Here is a 17,106-nt window from a genome sequence, read left to right as displayed (position 1 = left end):
AGGGACAGTACTTAAATCCAGGTTCTTCCTACTCAAAGGTTGGCCCTATTTGTATTCTACCATACTGCTTACCACCTTATTTCAAAATTACCAATTGAATCAAAAAATGGAATTACATATTTAAAATTCTTTATTATTGTAAGAAATTTAGTCTTACTCAGTAACCAATTCCTAAAACTATCATGGAACTAACCAACAGCAAATGAAATACTGACACATTGAATTATATCAGGTCATGATTCATTTATTCATTTAAATACAATTTCTGTCCTCAAAGAATTTGTAGTATGTATAGCTCCTACTCTGAGCTACCCAACTTACATAAACACTCACAGTTTACATTTCTAGAAGATGCTTGTTACTCCCAGATTCTAGGAGATACTTGTCCATCAACTCTCACCAGTATGCTTCTCATTAGTCACACATAATTGGCTCTTAAGAAAGGCATTTACTAAGATGGCATAGCAAAATATAGTGGGTACAAAACATTCTCCCCATAAACCTTGAGACATACATTTTCACAAATACAGCATTTTTTTTTTTTTAAAGAAAGGACACAATCTTAGATAATTTAGAATAATGGTAGTGAAGGAAACCCATAGGAAAAGCAACAAATTTCCAATATTGCAGAGGAGCCTCAGCATCCCTTCTTTCTCAGGGCAGTTTTTGTTAAATTCCACAGGAGTCCTTTTAAATTCATCAGAGAAAAGGACTACCAGATGTTAATGATTTGCTAATACATTAACAGTTAGTTATTTGAAACCTTCCATATTGTCTTACTCCTTCAAATATGAACTCCTGTGATCAGGGATAGTCTCATTTTTCTATTTACAATATATCTGCAATAGTTAACACAGTGTTTTGTACCTAGTAAGTGTTTAATAATAAAGTGTTCTTTCTCCCCATCCCCCATTCAAATACCTATGATTTTATCCCACCGATGTATCAACTGGGATCTGGGAGGAAAAGGGCAATGCCCCCTTTCCTAAATAGAATAAATAATTAGCTTTGGAGTTCAAATACTGAATCTGATATTTTCTACTTGTATATCTTACTTCTGGGTCTCAATTTCATTATCTGTAAAACAGTTCTAACATTTAAAGATTTAACTTCTACCATCTTCTAATTTAGGATGTTCCATTGTAAGAAAAATTACATGTATACATTCAGAAAAGTATAATATAGGGTATATTCTACTTCAACAAATGTCATTACAATGAAAATCTCTTTAGAGTCTCAGATATTGGCCAACATGATTCCATCAATGTTCAAGTAAAGGGCTATTAAGAGAATTTTAATACAACTAATGTACTGGGGAAAGTCTTTAGAATTCTTTGTTCTATAATTATGATAGTGTTGAAGATCCTCCTTGGATGCTTTATCTTGGAAATGTGTTCTAGAGGACTGTGCAAGTACTTGGAACACTAATTTCAGTGAGTCCTACTAAGCAGGAAAAACTACAAATATCAAGCCAGGCCACATGTTGATGCCCAGTTGTCCAGTTCCCCATCCAGTTGAGTTTGGAACATTGGCTACCAGACAATTAAAAATTTGGGCTATGACAATTCATTGTTTTCTAATGCTTAAAGAGATTGGGACCTTGTGTTTGGTGAATCTCTTGAAGTATTAGAATAAATTGAAAGGTAAGATTACACTGGTGGTAGCTTGATAAGTGTCCCATAGAACCTCCAAGACTGGAGTCAGGAGGACTTATCTTCCTAAGTTCAAATTTGGCTTGAGACACTAGCTGTGTGACCCAAAGCAAATCACTTCATCTTGCTTGCCTCAGTTTTTTCATCTGTAAAATGAGATGGAGAAGGAAATGGCAAACCACTCTAGAATCTTTGCTAGGAAAATTCCAAATGGGGTCATAAAGAGTCTGATACAACTGAACAGCAAAAAAGACTAGATAGAGTATTTGTTATTTATATGGATAGTGTTCAACTTTAAATTCATTACTTCAATTTGAAGAAGTGTTTAATTTATGAGGAAGGGTTAAAATAAATATGTAGTAAGAATTGTTAATTTGGTTTGGAATGTTTTCAAGAGGCAAACAAATTATAATTTATTAAAGTAAATTTTTTTTCCAAAAGAAAGAAACATGAAGTATTTGTATTTTAATTGCAATTTGATATAGATGATTTAAAAGATATTAGAAAATCATTATCTCTATCAAAAGTTACCAGAAACTTTGTTATAAAATGTCCAACAATATTCTATTGTTATTATTTAGAGATATAAACAAATAATTGGACTCTTTCAATTAAGTTGCTATCAGAATACCACAATTAAACAAGCATAATTGGCTACATTTGCCAAATCCTTTTTTACCTTTAATTTGCAAAGCAACTACAGAACCTGTTTTTGACAACGTGTTTCCAATTAGGCTTTCTACAGTGATTTGCATACTATTAACCTGGATAGCTTAGAGTAGGGTTTCACCACCTCAGTTTCACATTTAGCATCAGCTCATTATTTAAAAAAAAAAAAAAAAGTTATCCCTAAAAGCCAGAAAATCAGAGATGACTTGTGCTCTCTTGTGAAATACTGAAACAAAACAAAACAAAACAAAAGAAACCCCACAAAGAAGGAGGGAGAGGGGGGAGAAATGAGTAGTTTTATAAGAAAAGAAATTAACATGCTGTGTTGGTGAGTTGCACATGATCAACCATGCTTGCGGGAGAAGGCTGTCTGTTGGGTGTTGCTATGGTTACGAAAAGCCAGTGGAACCCAATGAGCTGTCTGCAGGACCAGCCATTTTACTTATGGAAAACAGCGTGACATTATGCTGAGCTTTATCCTGAAAGGCTAATTTTTTTTTTTTTTTTTTTAAAGAAAACAAAAACGGAAAGAAACTATTTGGAAAGAGAGAGGGAGATGGGTATCTTAAAGGATAATTACTGTAGCTAGGAAATTCCTCACAACTTCCATTGGAACAGGCTGCTGCTTAGCTGTCCCCAGGAGCTGATCTGAGGGGGTGGAATGCAGTGTGATAGTGCCCGGACTGCCTCTCTGCTATCAGCCAGTGGGAAAGGTTTTTGTCTCCTGGCGGGGCTAGGTTTCTCTGCAATGTTATCTGCACAGCTCACTAGCTGCTCGTCCTGAAAACCAGTGACCCCAAAGGGAGGGTGTCACCCTGTTCTCCTAAGATCTTCTGCTAGGCTCTCTGAAGAAGCAGGTGTATGTATTTGTGGTTCAGAACACAGCGACTCTCAGCATTTCTCGCTCCCTTCTAAGAGATCCTTGAGAGGGCTCTGGAAGCATCGGCAGGTGGGGAGACCTGCCTCTTCTTCCAAAGGGACTGTTTGTGGACGCCAGCACTTGTTTGCCCAAGGTAAGTGAGGAGGCATCTTTAAAAAAAAATTATATGTTTATATGTATATGCATACATACAGACATACTGAGGCTTTTATAGGGTAGCTGCTTTGAGCTAAACTGAGCTATAGTGGTTTATTTTAACTTAGCAAATGATATTTGCAGAAGAAAACCTTTTAATTCTTCCATAATATGGTGTCAGCTACAAAGACTCGTTTCATTAAGTTTTTGTTACATAAATTGTATGATGAAATGAACTGGCAATTCTGGGTCTCAGGACAGAAAGCAAATATTTGCTGTTTTAATGAATTGTATTGACGTGTATTTCTGGATCGTCTACATCACCAAATGCCAGGAGATTTCTGTACAATAGGTTCTTTTGTGTCTTCCTGTGACAAGAACTAAAAGAAATGACATGAAAAATATGTTTATATACAAGTATTTTTGTATGTATGTAATAACTGGAACTTGTGGACTTTTTTTTTTTTTTAATTATAAAAGCTTTATAAATTAGTCCACTTGCATTTTAACATATGCCTACATTTGGTTGGGTTGAAGCTGTCCAGCCTCTGCAGTTCTCTATATAGGTCATGGGAATAATCGTATTTTTTCTCCTAGTTCCTTTTTCACCCGTTAGACTAAATGGTTTGGGCTGGTTAGAGGGGCACTTGTCCTGGACAGACTGTAGGTATTGGGAACGGCTCACACTTCCTTCCTTTCACGGATATCAAGCATACCGTGCTGGTCCAGAGGACAACACACCCATTGTGTACCTCCGTTTGGAGCCCAGAGAAAGCAAGCAAGCAAGTCCTCCCCATGCATGGAGGTCAGCACAGCCATAGTATGTGGCAGTTGGCAGTTTTTAAATTGCACAATCTCCCTGGCAGATAGGTTTCAGAGATTGAGAATGAAACCAACAAAACGCACCCAATACAAACACCTACCAACATGCAAGGCAGATGTTTCCTGGGCGCTGCTGCTTGCTAACAGCTCTGACTTTGTTTTTTGTTTTTTGTTTTGTTTTTTTTTTGTTTTGTTTTTTTTGAGGTTAGTATGAGCTGATTTAATTGTCACATTCCTAATGAAAGCTTTTAATTATTTCTGACAGAATGTTAATTTTTTTTTTTTTTAATTTAATAGCCTTTAATTTACAGGATATATACATGGGTAACTTTACAGCACTAACAATTGCCAAACCTCTTGTTCCAATTCTTCACCTCTTACCCCCCCCACCCCCTCCCCCAAATGGCAGGATGACCAGTAGATGTTAAATATATTAAAATATAACTTAGATACACAATAAGTATACATGACCAAAACATTATTTTGCTGTACAAAAAGAATCAGACTCTGAATTATTGTACAATTAGCTTGTGAAGGAAATCAAAGATGCAGGTGTGCATAAATATAGGGACTGGGAATTCAATGTAATGGTTTTTAGTCATCTCCCAGAGTTCTTTTTCTGGGTATAAGCTAGTTCAGTTCATTACTGCTCCATTAGAAATGATTTGGTTGATCTCGTTGCTGAGGATGGCCTGATCCATCAGAACTGGTCATCATCTAGTATTGTTGTTGAAGTATATAATGATCTCCTGGTCCTGCTCATTTCACTCAGCATCAGTTCGTGTAAGTCTCTCCAGGCCTTTCTGAAATCATCCTGTTGGTCATTTCTTACAGAACAGTAATATTCCATAATTTTCATATACCACAATTTATTCAGCCATTCTCCAACTGATGGACATCCATTCAGTCCAGTTTCTAGCCACTACAAAAAGGGCTGCCACAAACATTCGTGCACATACAGGTCCCTTTCCCTTCTTTATAATCTCTTTGGGATATAATCCCAGTAGTAACACTACAGCTCTGACTTTGAATTGCAGCTTGAGTTGCAACCTCCCTCCCTAACCCAACTCCCCACCCACCCCTCCGTACTCACGCACGCCCTCACCCCTTGATGAGTAGTTCTTAGATTTAGGGTCTCTGTGGGGCAAAGCCTATTATTATGGCTTGAAATGGTCAATCAAACCACCATCTCTGACACAGGGAAGGATCAGATAAGGTTTAAATCATGTTTTCATAATTCCATTTAAGCTTTATCTAAATCCATACGCTGACTGACCTCTTAGAAATCGCGGCTGCCTAGTTTAAAACCTGAAATGTACAATATTGTCTTGGTACTCAAAATGACAGCTCAGTTAATCAGCTAATAAGGAATATGAATAGAAAAGATTTCTAGGGTCAGTTTATTTTAAGATATGCAAATTACATTGAAAGAAGGAAAATAATTTGTTCAAGATGAATACACCACATAGTGTTTTTGAGAATCAGGAGCTAAAGTCATTTATTCCACAAGTAAGTCAAAAAAGAAAGAATTAGGATCTCCTGTCCAAGGGATTGAACGTTCTGAACTACTTGTCCTCGATGGCACTAATTTTTCTAAAATGAAACTGTAGAAAACTCAACCTATAGACAAGTAATGTACACAGTTTGAATGACTATCCAATTATTAGAAAGTTTCCACTAGGGAATAAAAAACATGAGAGATTCACAGGAACAGTTGGGGAGTTTACTTTCTTATTTAAAGGCCTGGCATTTTCAAAGGAAATATAAAGAGGAAGATTTATTCCTTAGTTAAATGATACAAATAAAAACTCCAGTCTAGTAACCTTTCTGTGTGTATGAAGGGGAGAAGGTTGGAAAAGCTAGCTTTTAGTTCTTCTCTTAAAGTTCTTTATCAAAAGGATTCTTAGAATTAGGACAAGAAAATGTCTTTCAGGAACAATATGTTTTTATATCACTTCCTTTTAGATGACATGGAAGAATAGGATTTGAATGGAGACAGGTACGTCACACAGGACCTTAGGGATTTTTTGTAAAATTGTTGCCCATAGGCACAGACCCTCATCTTATTAGATCATGGAAAATTGTCTGGCTTGGTTTTTACATCTAGTTTCTCTTTTTTCTTTTTTTTTAAATTGTTCTAGTTTATTTTGGTAAAGAATCTACATCTAGCTTCTAATATTGATCTACCTGAAAGGTTTTAATCATTTACAAAAAAGTGATAAACTCCTGTTATATATAGGATAGCACTTGGGGTGACTGAGATTGGGAATGGGAGACATAAAAATCTAATCCATTTTCATTTCTTAGCTTCATGAATATTAGTACTGATTTTCTTGAATTGAAGATTTTTTTCAATTCAACCTCTCCATTTTATGGATAAAACTCATACTTCCTGGGGGTAATAATGGGGGTGGATGGGAAAGCTTAAAACTGGAAAAATAACCCCTAACGAAGTAATGTGACTTGATCAAAATCATATAGCCTTTTGGGGCAATTTTGTATGCTTTCCACAACCTCATACTGTCTCCCATCTGCTGCTACTCTACCTTTCCAGTTTTATCTCATATTACTCTCCATGCAAATTGGACTATTCTTCACCTCTTAAGCACACACTAAATAGTGCCTTTTCTTTCTTGCTGCTATTTCTGAGACCCTAACCATCCTTGAAGTCCAATTAGAATCTCTTTCATAGGGTTTTTTTTCTTCCTGATCCCTCTCTGTTGGTAGCAAACTCTCTAAGAGGCATAGCATGATTTATCACATATAATTATTTATGTGTTACCTATCTACTAGGCTATATGTTCCATGAAGGCAGGGACTACTTTCTAATCTAAATTTTCTGTCTCCCAAATATACTATAATAATTGCTGAATAAGTATATATTGAATGTTGAATTATTGGAAAGTAAAATGTATTTGTTTTATTCAAGGAGTTAAAAAATTTAGCTTTGGGTTTCCATTGATTGATCTTCAAGAGAGAAACAGGAGAGCAAAATGCTTCACTTTGTTACTTTTTTCTTTTGCTGTGCCATATAAATTCAGTACTAAGTCATCAGTGATCAGTGTAGTTGGTCATTTTAAACTCACTGTTTATCTAGTTACTACTATAAATAAATGATTCAACTTCAAAACAGTTTATCCCTATGCTCAATCTCAATGCTATTCATTTGAAAACTTCTGGACTCTTCAGTGAAAAAAGAAAACAATCAAATGAGTTTACATTTGTAAAGCACCTTGTAAACCTTAAAGTATTACATAAATACTTGCTTTTTTTTTTTCTTTTTTTAAAGAAATGACCAGTCTTAGGCCTAAAGAGAAGGGAAAATGCAATTTCCTCCTTTCCCTGAAAAACTGGGTAATTGTGAGTGTAGAATGTTGCATCCATTTTCAGACTTGGCTGATGTTATGGTTGATTTTGCTTGTTACCAGGGAAGCTTGCTGGAATGGGAGTGGAACAGATAGAGTCAGGCTAGAGTATATCTGGGAATGATGGTGTGGGAAAAACAAAAGGCATCAACAAAACTTTTATAAAACAAAAAGCAAAGAAGTCTTTTATTTCTTCATAAGAAAAATATGACCTGTGGACTATAATTTTGGCTATAACTATACAGTCCAACAATCTCTCAAAGAAAATATTTTTAGGGGTATTGGATCATACTCCAATACTTTTCTTTATGTTCTATTCTCACTGGATAAGATAAAATACAGAATAGCACTTATCAAAAATTATTTTCTTAGACTTAAAAGTTTTTCATAATTTCTTGTAGTTTTTAAGCACTTAATAATTTGTAGCCAATATTTCAGGTGGCTGACCTTCATTTTTCAATCAGTCAATAAATATTAAGTATCAGTCACTGCTAAGCTATGGAGATACAAAGAAAGGTAAAAGTTGTATCCTTAAGGAGTCTAATGGGAGACAAAAATGCTAATAACTATAGACAAATTAGCTACATATGGGATGAATTGGAAATAACCTATTGAGACAAGAGAGTAGAATTATACCTCTGGGGATCAGGGACTCCATTTTTTCCCGAGCTTCTGGGTGATTTTTCATTTCAACCCCTGATTATTCTCAGCTCCCAACTGCTTGGGGAAGAAATAGATAGGAGGAATATACCTAGATTTCCTGAGATCCATACAAGGCCTAGCCATACAAGGTAGAGAGCACAACATTGATAACCAAAGTTTCTCATCCTGATATTTAAGGACCTCCACCATCCCACTCCATCCTATCTTTACATCCTTATTTCACATTGCAACCAAAATAGAGCTCACTGATAGCACTATCCCACCTCTGTTCATTAACACATGCCAATCTCCAACATGTACGTTTTCTTCATGTGTGTAAGAATTCTTGTCTTCTTACAGGCTTAACTTAAATCTTATGTCCTTCATGAAGATGTCTCCATTCTACTCAACTAAAAAGTGTTTCTTTGTTTTTTTTCTCTCCCTCCTAAAATGTTTCTACTTTAAGTTGTATCTTTCAAAATTCTGCCTTCTCTGTATACTTGTTTCATCCTAGCAGAATGGGGATTTTTGTGGAACAATTTTTCATCTTCGTATGCTCAGGGCTTATCTCAAGGCTTCTGCTGAATTGAATTGCATTGGTTCAAATTTCTGTGGGTTTTTAGCTTTTTGATTAAAGCAAAGATGGTCTTATTAGCAGAATCCTTGATACTACTTCTTTTAGAGAGAGGTTTGCTTTTATAAACTGCCTTGCCTTAAGATTGCAGGATTAAAAGGATTTTATTGTCTTCTTTTTCCATTTTTGAGCTGCACTGTTATCAAGATGACTAGTTATAAAATGTTCTTTTCTTTGTTTTTGTTCTTTCACTCTATTTTAGTCTTTAGGAAGCACATTCAACAATTTAATGGCCCTATTTTCTTCCTCAAATACTTCATCTTATAAAGGGGTTAACACGTCCAACTCTTCCCAGCCATTGATGACTTTTGTCAGTTAAGCACAACCATTGGCAGAACTTAGTAAAGCTACAAAGATTTCTAATATAGGTTTAACAAAAGTTGTTTTGTTCTTTGAGAATCAGCCTGACTAAAAGTGATATTCATCACTTGAAGTTTGTTCACTGAGTAATTTTTTTTAATGGATACATCTCATGAATCATCTTTTATTTTTAAATTTTATTAAAGCTTTTTATTTACAAAACATAAGCATGGGTAATTTTTCAACATTGATCCTTGCAAAGTCTTCTGTTCCAAATTATCCCCTCCTTCTCCCCCACCCCCTCCCCTAGATGGCAGGTAGCCCAGTACCTGTTAAATATGTTAAAATATATGTTAAATCCAACATATGTATACATATTTATAAATAATTATTTTTACAGAAAAAGAAAATCTGATTAAGAAAAATCAGATCAAGAAGGAAAAAAAAACAGAGAAAACAAAATGCAAGCAAACAACAACAGAAAGAGAGAATGCTATGTTGTGGTCCATACTCAGTTCCCACAAGCCTTTCTCTGGGTATATCTGGCTTTCTTCATCACTGAACAATTGGAACTGGTTTGAATCATCTCATTGTTGAAGAGAGCCACATCCATCAGAATTGATTGTCCTATAGTTTTGTTGTTGCCTTGTATAATGATCTCCGGGTTCTGCTCATTTCACTTAGCATCAGTTCATTTAAGTCTTTCCAGGCCTGTCTAAAATCATCCTGCTGGTCATTTCTTACAGAACTATAATATTGCATAACTTTCATATACCATAATTTATTCATCCATTCTCTAATTGATGGGTATCCATTAAGTTTCCAGTTTCTTGCTACCACAAAAAGGGCTGTCACAAACATGTTTGCCCATGTGGATCCTTTTCCCTCCTTTAAGATCTCTTTGGGATATAATCCCAGTAGAAACACTGTTGGGTCAAAGGATATGCACAGTTTGATAACTTTTTGAACATAGTTCCAAATTTCTCTCCAGAATGGTTGGATCTGTTCACAGTTCCACCAACAATGTATTAGAGTCCCAGTTTTTCCACATCCCTCCAACAATGAATCATCTTTTAAAAAACAGTTAATGGATCTGGAGTCAAACCTGAATTTAAATGTGATCTGACACTTAATTTGCTCTGTGATCATGGCAAGTCACTTAAACTGTTTACCTCATTTTTCTCATCAGTAAGATGGGGATTTCTAGCAGCTAAGTGGCACAGTGGATAGAACACTAGGTTTGGAATTAGGAAGACTCATCTTCCTGAGTTCATATTTGGCCTCATACACATATACCTGTGTGAGCCTGAGTAAATTACTATTTGCCACAATTGCTCATCTGTAAAATGAGCTGGAGAAGGAAATACCAAATCACTCCAGTATTTTTGCAAAGAAAACCCAAAACATAGGGTCATACAGAGTTGGACATCACTGATTAAAAACAAAAACCCACCTTCCAGGGTTGTTATGAGGATAAAGAGAGGTGATATTTGTAAAGTTGTTGAAAATCTTGAAGGCCAATGTAAATGCTAGCTGTTATTATTATTAGCTATAATTAGGGCAAGAAGGGAATGTAATTTGTCAGTCAAGGGGGTATTCACAAAGACTGTCAAAAGTATTAGGTTAAACCATCATCAAAAAGGAAAAGGTATCAGCCTTTAACGGAAATGCAGTTATCATTATTTTACATCATGATATCAAAATAGAAGTAGAAAAATCAGTGACTTAAATATTTTGTACTTGACACTCAAAGGACTAAATTTATACAAATATTTGTGTTAAAGAAAATATAAAATGTATTATCTTGAATTATTTATTTCTTAGAAATTTTAGGATTGGATAGAAATTGTGTAAAAATAGAGAAATAGCAATATTAATCAATGATGGAGTATCAGCCTATCCCTTGATGGGGTAATGGATTTAATATGCAGAATGAGACATAAAGATAGGAAGGATAGTGGATATCATGTTGGACTTGGGGTCAGGAAGATCTGACTTTGAATTCTGCCTTCAGACACTGATTATTAGTTATGTGAACTTGAGAAAGTAACTTAACCTCTGCTTACTGACTCAATTACCTCATCTGTAAAATAGAAATAATATTAGCACTTTACAGGGTTGTAATGAGAATCAAAGGAGATACATATATAAAGTGCTTTGCAAATCTTAAAGTGCTATATAAATGCTAAACTATTTTTTTTAAATGAAGAGTTTATTGATTTATTTTGTTTGACTAAAGGATTTGTCTAAAGGATTGTGCTTTTCCTTTCTTAAGTTGGAGAGAAGCAAATTTGGAGGGAGAGAGGAGCAAGAGAGAGTGTTAAGTTCAAAATAAAAGTAGCATTCTTATTTTGAACGAAAATAATTACAATTATTGGCATGTTATTTATAAACTGCTTTCTTTAGAAAGACCTCATTAGGTGGGTAGTACAATATTATCTGCATTTTGGAGAAGAGAAAACTGCCAACTGGGAAAGATGTGATTTATCTATTTTATGGTGTCTAAGTTTAGTCCCACCCTTACCCCAGTAGGCACTGCTTCTTCATATTAATTTAGGAGATCTCCTGGGGCATGCTACACAAATCCACTTGTGACCCTGAGTTTTTTAAATTAATGACTTGGATAAAGATATAAATTACAAAACATTAAGAGGAATTGTTAACAAATTGGATTGAATGATAACAAAAAAATCTTGCTAGGCTAGAGCTTTGGGCTAAATCTGATAGGATGAAATTGAATAAAAGATTTGGGCTCAAATGATCCACTTCTTAAGAACAAGATATGGAGCTATGGGTGGAGAGCTATTTGAAGATCTGGGAGGTTTAAGTAAACTATAATCTTAATATAAGACACCAATGTAACGTAGACACCTATTTTCATTTAATTAATTTTAATTTAATTTTTATATTCATTTTGTTTTATTTCATGCCGCCTTTTAAGAAGGTAATTACATTAATTTTAGGATATCCAGAAGAGGACCATCAGGATGGCAAGAGACTTTGAGATGATACCAATTGAGGATAAATTAAAGGAGTTTAGGGTTGTTGAACCTAGAGAAGTAAAAGCTTTTAGGGGGTTAAAAAAAAAAAAAAAAAGCCAGAGGATCAGATATAAGGATATGGTTATCTAACAGTTAGAATTGTCCTGAAGTAGCATAGGTTTCTCTAGATGCAGTGGGATTCTCTCATTAGAGATCTTTTAGCAAAAGTTGGATTATCACTGGTCTGGTGTAAAGTGGATTCCTACTCTGATTATAGGTCTTTGAGAAGCCTTTGAACTATGACATTCTTTTTGAATTGATCAACATATTCTTTGAAGAGGACTGTTTTATGGATATCCTGATTCTGATGCATGCTGCTTTAATTTAATTATGCAATTAATTAGGTGATGGTTGAAGTTTGAGGCCAATCAGTCTGAGCTCTTCTCCTTTTTCTATATGTCAAAACTTCTTCAAATCTTCTACTCTCTTTCTCTAGTCTAGTTTTTATTGTTGGGCTTTCTCCTTATCAAGGCCAACTCCTCCCATCTGCTCAGTCAGATTGCTCTCTCAAACATTCTGTTTATTTCCCTCTGCATGTCTCTTTCCATGCACCTACCCTTTTCTGTCTGTTTTTCTTGGTTTGTCTTTGTCTCTGTCAGTCTCTATCTCTATATCTGTTTCTCTGTCTCTATCACTCTTTGTATCTCTGTGTCTGTCTTTCTTTCTCTCTCTCTCTTTATCAGCGTGTCAGCATTTAAATATATATTGCAGAATGAACACATGGTAATAAATGACAAGGAAATTTGGAAAGAAGAGCAATGATCAGCAAAGGCCTTCTGTAGAATGTTGGTACTTGAGTTGTTTCTTGAAGGTAATGAGGGATTCTATGAGTTGAGGATGAAATATAAAGAATATTCTAACCATGGGAGACAGTCGAATAGGAAGGGCAGTTTGTCCGAATCTTGTTTAAAAAAAGGGCAATAAAGAATTTTATTTGTCAAATGATTTAATTTATTAAATTACTAAAATAAGGCTAGAAAGATATATTGGACAGCTCATTGGATAGAGAGCCAGCCCTGGAGTCAAAGGGAGCTCAAATTCAACTTCAGATATTTACTGGCTATGTGACTCTGGGTGAGTCACTTAACCCTGTTAGCCTCCGTTTCCTCTTCTGTATAATAAACTTGAGAAGGAAATGACAAACCACTCTTGTATCTTTGCAAGAAAACCCCAATGAAGTCATAAAGAATTGGATATGACTAAACATCAAGAACAAGAAAGAGTAGGGCCAAGTTGAAAAGAGTTTTAAAAGTCAAAGAAATTTATTTTTAATTTTGAAAGATTCACTAGTTGAGGGGGACACTCTGGAGAGCTACTGGAGTTCACTGAGTATAAGAGTGATACAAAAAGTCTGCATATGCTTAAGAAAAAAAAAGTTTGACAGATTAGAGATGATTGGAGAGGGAGAGACTGAGACAGGGTGATCCATCAGGTTATTGCATTAGTCCTAACAAGAGGGGATCAAAACCGCATTAAAATGGGAGCTGTGTGAGTAGAGAATAGGGGGCAGATGCAAATGAGATTTTGCTGGTAGAAATTGGAAGATTTGACTAATGACTATAAATATATGGTGAGGGAGAGTCAGCTGTTGAGCATAATAACAAGGTTATAGACACCCTAGACTAGAAGAATGATGGGACCATCATCAATAGAAACAGAGAACTTTGGATAAGGGAAGATTTTGTGGTGGGAAGGGAACAAGTTCTCTTTTAGACATGTGGTACATTCAGAGATGTTAATAAGTCAATTGATAATGTGGGACCAGAGCTCAGGAGGGATTTGGGCTAAATATATAGATCTATTTGTCATCTGTATCTGTACATAAATGATAATTAAACCAGTAGGAGCTGATGATATCTCAGAGGGAGAGTGTGTATAGATATAGGAAACCCAAGAAAGAACCTTGGGATACACCTCAGATTAGGGGAGGGAGTGATAAACAATAATGAATAGTCAAAGAGGGCCAAGGAGAATTGGAAGAGAGTAAGCTGACTTTTTTTTTTCTTTTGGAAAGAATCCAGGAATTCTCTATAGCACCTTCTTAAACTGTGGGTCACAATGCCATATGGGGATTGTGGAGGATACAAAATTATGATTATCGTAAATATTTGATTTATATATCTATTTTATATCCTTATACCTAAGGGTCATGCAAAAAATTTTTGGGCAAAATGGGATCATGAATAGGAAAAGTTTAAGAATCCCTGCTTTATATAAATGAAATATATAAGTTCAGAATATTTCTGAGTGGTTTGGCATCTTCTCAAAGTTGTAATCCGGTTTAGGGTTTAGTGCTAGGGAAACTGGAGAACCACAGCAAAAATAGGCCAGCAGTCCAATTTAATATGATAATATAAAGAAGATCATATTTAATAACTAGGCAGAAAAACTTGAGCAGCATGGCATAAGGTATAGAGTATTAGAGTTGGAATTAGGAAGGTGGGTTCAAATCTTGCACCTAGATGTACAGTCATTTGGAGAAGAAATCTTCCAAAAAAGTATTTACTCAGAAAACCACCTAACACATAGGAGATAGATTAATCAATGTTTGTTGACTGTCTGTATCTCTCAGTCTGAAGATGTGATCTACTATAGAAAGTTATCTGTGAAAGCCAATTAATTGTTCTAAAGCACAGATAGATCACATACAAATTTGATATGATCAAGAATAGCTGCTATTACTATTATTAAATATAGGATTATCAAGAAAATCTCAATAACCATCAAACTACATATATCCCTTCTTTCTCATTTCTATAAAACCTTCATAGAAAGAGCCTGAAATGTTCACTCTCCTTATTTTTGCCTTCAGGCTTTCCTGGATTCCTTCTAGTCTCAACTAAAATCCCACTTTCTTCAGGAAGCGTCTCACAATCTCTCAAGTCTAATGCTTTCTCTCTTTCTGATTATTTCCTATCCTCCACTTAGCTTGTTTAGATATTTAGTTATGTGTCTTGTTTATGCTGATATATCCTTATTATTTGCCCTTGGACAAATCACTCAATCTATTTGAGGCTCAGTTTCCTCAACTAAAATGTGGATTAGAATAACGTTAGTACCCAATTTGTAAGTTGTTGTGATGGTCAGATGGCACTATGCAAATCAATTTTTGCATTGTAAAGTCCTATGTAAATGTCAGTCATTATTGAAATAAAAATTGTTGCCATGATTGGTGCTTTTAAAAAGTTGCTGATGAATTTTCAATAACACAAATGTTGCCTCCTCACTTATGCAAAAAGTTAGAAGTCTCTGTACCTGCTTCTATCTGTGGGTAGCTATCTCCTGCAGAGACATTTAGTTCCCCCTTAGGATCTCACAATGAAAGTTTATGAGGACCAAAGTCCTGTCAAGAAGAACCGCAGAACATTCACCCACCACCTGCTGATGGCAGTTGTCTGCTTCTTCCACTTCATTGGCTCATTTTAAACCATTATACTTTTAAGCATTCAAACCATGCTCCAAACATTATTAAAATCCATCAAACCCCTTGATCTTGAAGTTCCATTAAAAGAAAAGTAAATCAATTATAGCAATTTAAGAGAGAGAAAAAAAATTTCAGTGAAATAAGGATATCATCCAGTTTATGGGTTTTTCTAGAGCTTTTGGACTCCTAGATAGTTCTTTGCTTGTTAGAATCTCCACTTCTCCATAAATATTAAAATGCCTATTGTTGCATTGTGTTGTATGAATGGCAATCCAGTTAGTATCTTCTTTTCTAACCAAGTTTATTGATAATATACAAATTGTCGATGGTGCACACACATGTACAAGAAGGATACAAGGATGCTAGTTAACAAAGGATTGGATTGTCCATGAGAAAATTGATTTTAAAATGATTCCCAAGTCACTGATCAGACATTTTCTGCCCATTAACTGCAAAGCAGGAAGTAGAGACACAAGGTCCAAATAGCTTTTTTTAGAATTTGCCTGACAGAGGCAGAAGTTTGTACAAGACTGTAGCTTGAGGGCGTGGAAGGCTACATACCTAGGGTTTTTAAAGGTTGGGAGAGACTTAGACCTGTTCTAAGGCAAAGGGATAGGAACCTGTCACAGATAAAGCAAGATTAAAATGGAAGAATGAGAAGGAGAAGGGAATGATTGAAGGGATAAACTGCTGGAAAAGACTTGAAATGATGAAAATAAACCCATATTTAAATTGCAACTATGAGGGTAATGTTTTCCTCCCAAATTGTCTAGGAAAACATGTACAACTCCAAGCACTGATTCTGTACCCATTCAAATGCATTCATTGTGCTCAAATCTCAGATCTTACATCTTATTTTCTGAGTCACATAGTTGAAGCATATTTGATTAAGTTCCAAAAGTTAATTTAAGTTTATTTATGTGATGCTATTAGGTGCCTATCATATCCAATGCCCTCCAATCCTCTTCTTTAAGAAAGTACTGATGATAATGTAGATTTCCACCCGTGGAGCACAAGTTCTTCAGGGACAGGGACTGTTTCATTTTTATCTTTCTCTACAGATCTTTACCCAGTGCTTGCTTCTTAAATGAAGGTTAGTTGAAAATTGAATAGGTTCACAAATAGATGCAACTACAGAGATAATTTTGTTAATTGATTCTCTGTATCAACTGATATCTTCTGTATCTTCTACATCAACTGAAGCATAGAATGAGAAAAACTTGTTCACTAAATATATTAACTGATGGCATAAGACATTTCCCATGTGGAGTCCAAATGGAAAAGGGATAGCCAATGAATAATGAGGTTCTGCAGAAGTTTTTGCTTGTGGGTGATAATATGTTGATTCGAGTATGAAGTATCAAGACCCAATTCAGGGTCTTTTCAATGAGAAATTGACTTAGTATCCAAACTAAGAAAAAAAAGAAGCTTTTAAAAAATACATATTGCAGCTCATGAAACTAGTCCACCAACAAATATATCTTGGATGGACACTGACAAGGTTCAGTGAGAAGGTTACAGAATTGAATAAGAGAAAGAAAT

The 17,106-nt window shown here is 35.2% G+C and overlaps 1 protein-coding gene across 36 annotated transcripts in view; it reads left to right on the top strand.

Moving 5' to 3' along the window:
* The window catches only part of SORBS2 (sorbin and SH3 domain containing 2), a 423,285-nt gene that overhangs the window by 156,079 nt on the left and 250,100 nt on the right, over positions 1 to 17,106 (top strand). For 8 of the 36 annotated variants that reach the window (XM_031943220.1, XM_031943217.1, XM_031943219.1 and 5 more), the window contains exon 1: positions 2,648 to 3,334. The exons of 2 other annotated variants lie outside the window; for them this stretch is intronic. The gene's annotated coding sequence lies outside the window, so the exon portion shown is untranslated. Of the gene's footprint in view, positions 1 to 2,644; positions 3,335 to 17,106 lie in introns of those variants that run through there. 26 more of the 36 variants (XM_031943208.1, XM_031943213.1, XM_031943206.1 and 23 more) reach the window with 21 other exon arrangements.

This window comes from Sarcophilus harrisii, chromosome 6 (genome assembly GCF_902635505.1).
Source record: "Sarcophilus harrisii chromosome 6, mSarHar1.11, whole genome shotgun sequence".
Taxonomy (NCBI): Eukaryota; Metazoa; Chordata; class Mammalia; order Dasyuromorphia; family Dasyuridae; genus Sarcophilus; species Sarcophilus harrisii.
The sequence above is the reverse complement of the archived record's forward strand: the minus strand, read 5'-3'. Positions and strand labels throughout refer to the sequence as shown.